The sequence below is a fragment of the Aristolochia californica genome, unplaced genomic scaffold (assembly GCF_029961685.1).
Source record: "Aristolochia californica isolate CCGP_79_NKW_82.1479 unplaced genomic scaffold, dmAriCali1.0.hap1 SCAF_11, whole genome shotgun sequence".
In the NCBI taxonomy this organism is placed as follows: domain Eukaryota; kingdom Viridiplantae; phylum Streptophyta; class Magnoliopsida; order Piperales; family Aristolochiaceae; genus Aristolochia; species Aristolochia californica.
In genome coordinates this window covers 11,802,044-11,810,107 of record NW_027181782.1, presented here as the reverse complement: position 1 = coordinate 11,810,107, position 8,064 = coordinate 11,802,044, and the positions used below count along the sequence as shown (strand labels likewise).

The 8,064-nt window shown below is 39.9% G+C and overlaps 1 pseudogene; it reads left to right on the top strand.

Annotated features, from left to right (window-relative positions):
- Positions 1–4,006: 4,006 nt before the first annotated feature.
- On the top strand, positions 4,007–5,270 carry LOC137943495 (uncharacterized; annotated as a pseudogene).
- Positions 5,271–8,064: the final 2,794 nt, after the last annotated feature.

Sequence of the window (8,064 nt, the reverse complement as noted above, 5' to 3'; positions counted from 1 at the left end):
AAGGAATTGGCTAAGAGGTAGAGCATTGAAGCCCTCTCCTCTTCTTCCACAAATCTGTCCAGCCTTCCTCTTTCTTATTTGGCTCAAACCCTTCTTCCCTTAATCCAAACTCTCTCCTTCTACATTCTTCTTCTTCTCCTCTCCTTTCTCTCTTCTTCTTCTTCTTCCTCATTGACCTAAAGTTCTTCTCATGGGATCCTAAATTCTTCAGAAGAAAACATGTAATAAGGATGACATGTAGCCAATAAAAGTATGGTGCTCTCATAGTATACAATAAGCTGTGAGCAACCTCAAGAAGATGACGGTTCTTCTGTTATGCTACACCATTATGTTGAGGGGTGTATACACAAGATGTTTGACGGATAATGCCATTCTCTTGACAAAAATAGTTAACATCACTGGAAATATATTCTTTGGCATTATCAGACCTAAGTACTTTTATTTTCTAACCGAATTGAGTGACCACCATAGCATGAAAGGATTTAAAAATTGATGGTATTTCAAATCGCTCTTTAAAGAGAAATAGCTATGGGGTACGAGTAAAATCATCAATAAAGGTAATAAAGTACTTAACTCGGGAAATATTTGATACGCTCATGGGTCCCCATACATCTGTGCGAATCAACGAAAAAGGAGCAACACTTTTAAATTCAGGACAAGGATAGTGTGTGGTCCTCTCTGGTTGAGATGGCATTTATTTGAGTCTCACCCAGGTAGTAGAGCTCCCCTTATTCATAGCCTCCACCAATCACCTGCTTTGTTGTAAGATCTTGAAACACATGGGAAGTGGGTGAGAAGGTAATGGAGCAATTGAAATTTTGTGTAAGTTGACTAACAGATAAAATATTCAATAGAAAGGTAGGAACAAAAAGAATATCTGCGAGCGGAAGTGATGGTGTAACAGGGGTGGATCCTTTCCCGAGAACTTTAGTTTGGGAGCCATCAACTAAAGTAACAAATTTATTCGAGAGACAAGGAAAGATAGATTGGAGTAGAGTTTTGTTACTTGTGAGATGCTCAGAAGCCCTTGAGTCAATTATCCAAGATGAAGAGGAAGTGGCAGAGAGGATACTTGAAGCAGTGGAGATAGCAGCAATAGAGGAGGAACTTGGAAGAGAGACCATCAGCGTTTTCATTTTCTGGATTAAATCATACTCATCATCAGTAAGGATTTTTTTTTCTATTGGTGGGGCAGACTTGTTGGTGCTGACCTATACTCCTAAAAATATATGTAGTAGTGCGAGTAAGGATCGATCCCACGAAGAGTGATTAGTCTACTTTTATGCTCTGTGAACAAGGATGGGAGGGGTTTGAGTATAACGAAAACACTTTTAAGAAGAACAACTAAGAAACAATTTGAATTAAAGAATCGAGATCAATCACAAGAACAAATCTTGGTCTAAGTCAACATCGCCCATCAGAATTTCACAACTAATCATCGATGCAAGCATATATCAAATCGCACTTGAATATTCACCGTTGGAACTATCTTCCTATCTCTCCTTTTGTAGTTAATTAGAAAACAAACGATCCAATTAACACTAACTACTAAACAACCCAAGACAAGCACTAAAGGTTTAATCTAGTAGCAACCTTAAAAGTTAGAGAGATCGACGATACTAAAAAACACAAGCACAAGTGGCTGCATTTAATTTAGTCCAGTGTTCTTCTAAAGATCTAATAATTTCTGATGCAACAAATCATCAAATCTCAATTGCTAGACAAGTTAGAGAGATCAAACAATTACGGATTTGACATCTAACCTATCAGTAGATTGCACCGAGTAATAAACTAGTAAGCCTCACAGTGATCAAACGAGACAATCATGAAAGAACATTACAGAAGAACATCAGATAGTTAAAACATAAATTGAACGATGAAAAAAAATCAGATCTCACAGTTGTATTGTTTATGATGGCTTCAGTTTCCATTGACCAAGTCTGAAAGTTTAGCCACGTAGGGCCATGAAGAAAACTGAGGGAAAAACTAGAGAAAAGAGGATGAAAAACTAGAGAGGTGACAAAGAGGGGGCGTCCCTCCCGAACTTCCTTTGTGCCTCCCTTTATTCTCCCTTTTTCCCGTTCCTGGATGTCACAATGTTCAATCCCGATTTTGACCTATTTTCAGCCATTATCTCTCAAAATTTAAAACATAAAAGTTTTATAACTTTTTCTTTGCGTTCTATATCATCTTGTGTCATCTCAATCAGAGCTTGGATGAGAAAGTTATTCCAAGATTACAAAGCAATGTTGAAACTGTCCAGAATCGCCCAATTTAACTTGATTTTGCACTTAACGCCTCCATTTGCATCCTAAATCAAAATATAAGAATAATGAGTACATTAAGGCACCAAATAATTATAAAATCCTAAGCCTTAAGGGAGAAAAATATGACATTTTTCATTTTCATCAAATTCCCCCACACTTAGCTTTTGCTCGTCCTCGAGTACAGCTCAAATTTACTTTCCCAAAAACACCAAGGTTGTAACACCATCAACAAAGAACCGCCAAGCTCTTCAAAACTCATAACATATCATGAACAAACATTCTTAAACAATTTACAATTACTTAGTGAGCATTTTCATTCAAAGATGGAGTAAACTAAATAAGTAGACTGTTATGCACGCAATAACATTATTATTTTAGTTATTTTATTTAATTTACTTTATTTATTTCAGTTTTAAGCCACAGGGGTATTTTTGTAATATTTTATTGTAAACCCTAACAGGGTGAACCCTATTTAAGGGGTATATGTAATGAGAAAGACAAGCATTATGAATTAGGTTAAATCTAGTGTAAACAGGCATAGAGTTCTCCTCAACGAGCTCTAGGGTTTTCAAGCTTCCCTTTGGCTTGATCTTCATTCACCATGTCTCCTTATGAATCCATGTGTCAGATCCGGGACCGTAACAACTGGTATCAGAGCGGGAACACAATGGGGGATGTATTCCAAAATTGGGAAAAGGTACGAGCTCGCATGGAGAAGGTAGAAGCTCGCATGGACAAAATATGCAATCGTATAGATAAAATATGGAAAGAAGCAGGAAAAGCACGAGCATTGTACGAAATTTTCATGGAATGTTGGACAAGGGAGCCACGCGCTGCCGCAGAAAAGGTCACAAGACCTGAAATTTCTGAGCAAGAGGTACGCAATGAAGGAAAAGCAACAAAAGAATTGAAAACAGGCGACGCGCCAGAAAAATTGAAAATTTCGTCCTATGTACCAGCCGAAGTCCCTACGGGGGCAATCTCAGATCCGGACGGGCAGAGAGGCTTTGCATCACAAAAAATCAAGATTTCCACGTACGAAAATCCAAATCCGAACGGCGACGACGATTTGGGGAAATCGGAGGGGTTTTCTACTACCACATCGTCGACGTTGCTCAAATTGGGGGAGACCTCAAATCCAAAACCATACCAACATGACTCACGGCAAGCGAAACACCATCCCGAACTGGAGAAGGAATATCTTCCGATGACTATTCTGACCAGGACACAAGCGGCGAAGCCCCAAAGGGCTGCCCTTCGCCACCGGACACAGAGGAGGCTCCGTCAGCACCGTCGGAGACATGTCCGGTGGGATGTGACTTTCGGCCACCACCTCCCACTCGCAATTCCCCTCTCGGCAAAACAGAGGGAACCCAGTTTCCAAATTGGGTGGGGTAAGTTTCGACTACCTCATTTTTCCATTGAATCTTGCGGTCAGATGACCAAATTCGTGTTGTTGTGTGATGAAGTCTCTGCAATGCAAGAGAATTTTTTTGGGGGATTACCAGAAGGAGAATAAAAATTGAATGGAGGCTGTTTTATTTTTCTATTGCCGTGAACCTCAGCGTGGCTCAGAAAAATTTTTTGGGGGGACTTTGTTTTTCTATGGAGGAGCATAGTGATGTTCAATTTTCTGTTAAGCATGAGCAAAAGCTAGATTGTGGTGGTGGGTACCTGAAGTTGATAAGCAGTGACGTGGATCCAAAGACTTTGGTGAATGACCTTAGCCGTGATGGTGGATGTTCGACCCAGGAATAAAACATGAGGAAGGTTATTTTGTATATGATAGTGGTACAGAGAATGATGTGTGGGTTCAACAAGCTGACTACAGACCATATATTGGGGAAGTATGGCCTAGACCATGTGTTTTTCCTGATTTTACACAAGAAAAAGTTCGTTCATGGTGGGCAAAGTTGGTTAAAGACTTCATTGCAAATGGTGTTGATGGTATATGGAATGATATGAATGAGCCTTCTGTTTTTAAGGCTGTCACAAAAACAATGCCTGAGAGTAACGTTCATAGAGAAGATGCTGATCTTGGTGGTTTTCAGGATCACTTACATTATCATAATGTTTATGGTTTGTTGATGGCAAGGTCAACATATGAAGGAATGAAGATTGCTACAAGTGAAAAGCATCCCTTTGTTCTCACTAGAGCTGAATTTTTAGGTAGTCAAAGGTATGCTACAACATGGACTGGAGACAATCTGTCCCATTAGGACCACTTACATATGAGTTTATCCATGGTACTTCAGCTGGGTCTCAGTGGTCAACCATTATCAGGACCTGATATTGGTGGTTTTTCTCCGAATGCAACACCTAAATTATTTGGAAGATGGATGGGCTTAGGTGCTTTGTTTCCTTTCTGTCGTGGGCATTCTGAAAGTGGCACTGATGACATTGAACCCTGGTCTTTTGGAGAAGAGTGTACAGAAGTATGTCGTCTGGCATTACTGAGACAGTACCGCTTCCTGCCACACTTATATATATTTTTTTTATGGTGCATACCAAGGGTAATCCAGTCCCAGCTCCTACATTCTTTGCAGATCCAACGGATCCAAATTTGAGGAAAATTGAAAATTCCTTTCTACTAAGTCCTCTTTTAATATGTTCCAGCACTACACCTGAGAAAGGATTGCATCAACTCCTACAACAGTTTCCTAGGGGCATTTGGATGAGTTTTGATTTTGATGACCCACATCCTGACTTACCCACTCTACATTTGCAAGATGAAATTGGGAGAGCAGAAGGTCTCTTTGAAGATGATGGGAATGGATATGGATTTAGTATGTTGCTGACCTACAATCCTCAGTTGTCACAGTAAAGGTTTCCAAAGTTGAAGGATCATGGACAAGGCCCCAGAGGCACTTACAAGTACATTTATTGCTAGGTGGAGGCGCCAAGTTTGATGAACTGGGAACTGATGGAAAGGTGATTCAGATAAGGATGCCTTCCGAAAATGAAGTGAGTGACCTCATAGCCAGTAGCAAAAAGCAGTACTAAACACTTTTAGAAAACGCCACAAATATTCCTGTTGTAGAAGAACAAGCAAGCCAGCAGGGTGATGAGTTTGAGGATATAGACGGGGATGAGGATGAAGATGATGCAGTTGCTATGCCACCTACAGTTGGTGCTCGTGCTCCAGGTTTGGGACAATAACTATTTTATGGCCAAGGTCCTCCCGCGAATACAATGCTTAATGGGTTAGGGTCTTGTGAGAGAATGATGCAATTTCAAATTGCTGCTGCTGTTGTAGGCAGCATGGTGGTCTCCTTTCATCACTCCGCTATGACTCTAGAACTTCATGACCAATTTCATCATAAATGGCTTCCAACAGCAGCGGTAGAGATCTCAAATACCATGGACTGTACGTATGATGAGTTTTTTGCTGTAATTCAGGACAGTGAACAACAACTTGTGCTGTCTGGAATTTTGAGAAGGACAACCTGGTTGGATTCATGCAATGCTGGGGTTTCTGCTGATGTTGAGGATGAGGGAAACCCATGCCGTCGGCTTCCTAGTGTTGTACATTTACTTGTCGATTCAGTTATCCCAACCATACCATGTCACCGTGCTGATCCTATTGTCCGTGATGGTTTCAGGCCTCTGAGTGTGTCCAGGTGCAACCACTGGAGGGGGTCCGTGGGGCTAAGTCTACTCCTTCCCAAGGGGCTGGTCATGATGTTATTGCTGCCATACTGGCAATGGGTAGGCAGTGCCACTTCGCCCATGGGGGGCCGCCGTGAGGGGTTGTTTCACACCAGTCTAGGACTGAGGGAGGGCTGCTTTGCTGTTGGGCGAGATGTAGTGACATTCGGTACGCCTTCCTACAGTTGACCAAAAAACAATCCTAGAGGAAATGGACCAGTTTTTGGGCATCTAGAGGGCGAACATAGCAATCACGGATGCTAATTGGGCACAGGTGGAGATGCGACATAGAAACCCTACTTCCGATCTTGAGGACAAGCTCGTTCTTCCAGGGGGGTGTAATGTTATGCACGCAATAACATTATTATTTTAGTTGTTTTCTTTAATTTACTTTATTTATTTCAGTTTTAGGCAACAGGGGTATTTTTGTAATATTTTATTGTAAACCCTAACAGGGTGAACCCTATTTAAAGGGTATGAGTAATGAGAAAGACAATCATTGAGAATTAGGTTAAATCTAGTGTAAACAAGCTTAGAGTTCTCCTCAACGAGCTCTAGGGTTTTCAAGCTTCCCTTTGGCTTGATCTTCGTTCACCATGTCTCCCTACGAATCCATGAGTCAGATCCGGGACCGTAACATAGACCCTCATAGAAATAAATACTTGACTATCATGTCTTTGAAGGGTATGTGTTTCGCTCAAATTCATTCCAATGGAAATGATCTACCATAAGCTTACATATCTTCTCCTTCTCCACCACTCATGATCACATGCATAACCCAAATCATAAGGAATTTTCAAGGGTTGTCACGTGGTTTAGGATCAAGGTGGGAAATATTTTGGAATGTAGCTGAAAAGCCATTTTAAACTAGAGCAAAAATGAATCAACTCAAGCTCAAATATATAAGACAGATAAAACCACTGCACTCCACTTAGTAGCTTCTTCAATTTGTATCTATCTCGTATAAGCAGACCTCTTTCTTGGAATTTTAAGAGGAATTATGAACATGGACAATTTATAACTTCAAAAGCCATTCCTTCCATCACTATTTTTTTTTTAAAAAAAAAAAAACTCTAACTATGGAACTCATGAATTGAGGGTGAAAACATGTTCCATTTCATCAGTCATAGCCATACCACAAATCCAGACACTCCCACACTTATTTATTGCACACTCATACGAATTATAATGATGAACAATGCTCCACTGGCTATACGGCTTGGCTAAAGGTTTTTTTTCAGGTTTAAAGCTTTCATGGGTTCATAAAAAAAACTGATAAAGATCAAAGAGGTTCAACAAAAGGAAAAAAAATTAATTACAAGGTAGGCTATTTGGCTTATGTAGCATATAACAAAGAGTGCCTTAATCATGTTCATGCATGCATGTGTCAATGTGACCTCAAAGAGAATCAAGGCAAGTTCTAGAGAAAAAAATCCATGGAAGAATATCTCTCATGAAAGAAAGTAGTGAGACTGATATGGATGTGTCAGTCTAAAGGCTCAAAATCTCACCGGCTTTTATCTAACAAATTTAGTCACTATCATCCTCAAAGAAAATAACTAGACTAATTAATTCTCAGTTGCAAGATTACTTATGAAATCATGTTATGAATCTTTCAAGAGCCTAATTTAATCTTGCTCATGACATACACAACCAAAAATCTTTAAAACCCACAAAAAACAATTTAAAAAAAAAACAGAATTGAAACACAACCTAAATCCCCTCCCCCACACATAGAACTTAAATTGTCCCCAATGTAAGGTGAAATATAAAGAGAAGGCAAAATAACCAAAATATATATGCAAAAATAAAAAGAAAAGGGAACAAACTCCCCTTGGGTTGCCTCCCAAGCATCGCCTTTGTTTATTGTCATTGGCTCGACTCAATGCTTCCATAATTATGGGTAATCCCACACATAGTATTTGGCATCACTCTTGACCTTATCTCTTTGAAGCCTAGACAAACCAGGAGGTAACATATTAGTAACCAAATAATTTACAATATTCACATACCAAGGTAATGTCACACTCGCGGAGAGCAATTGCTCATTAGGGAACGTTTCCTACAAACGAAGTTCTTCATGCACGTGCTTTTTTTCTTGTGGTGTATTAAGTTTACTGGAGATGATCACTGGTAATGTTCCTCCATC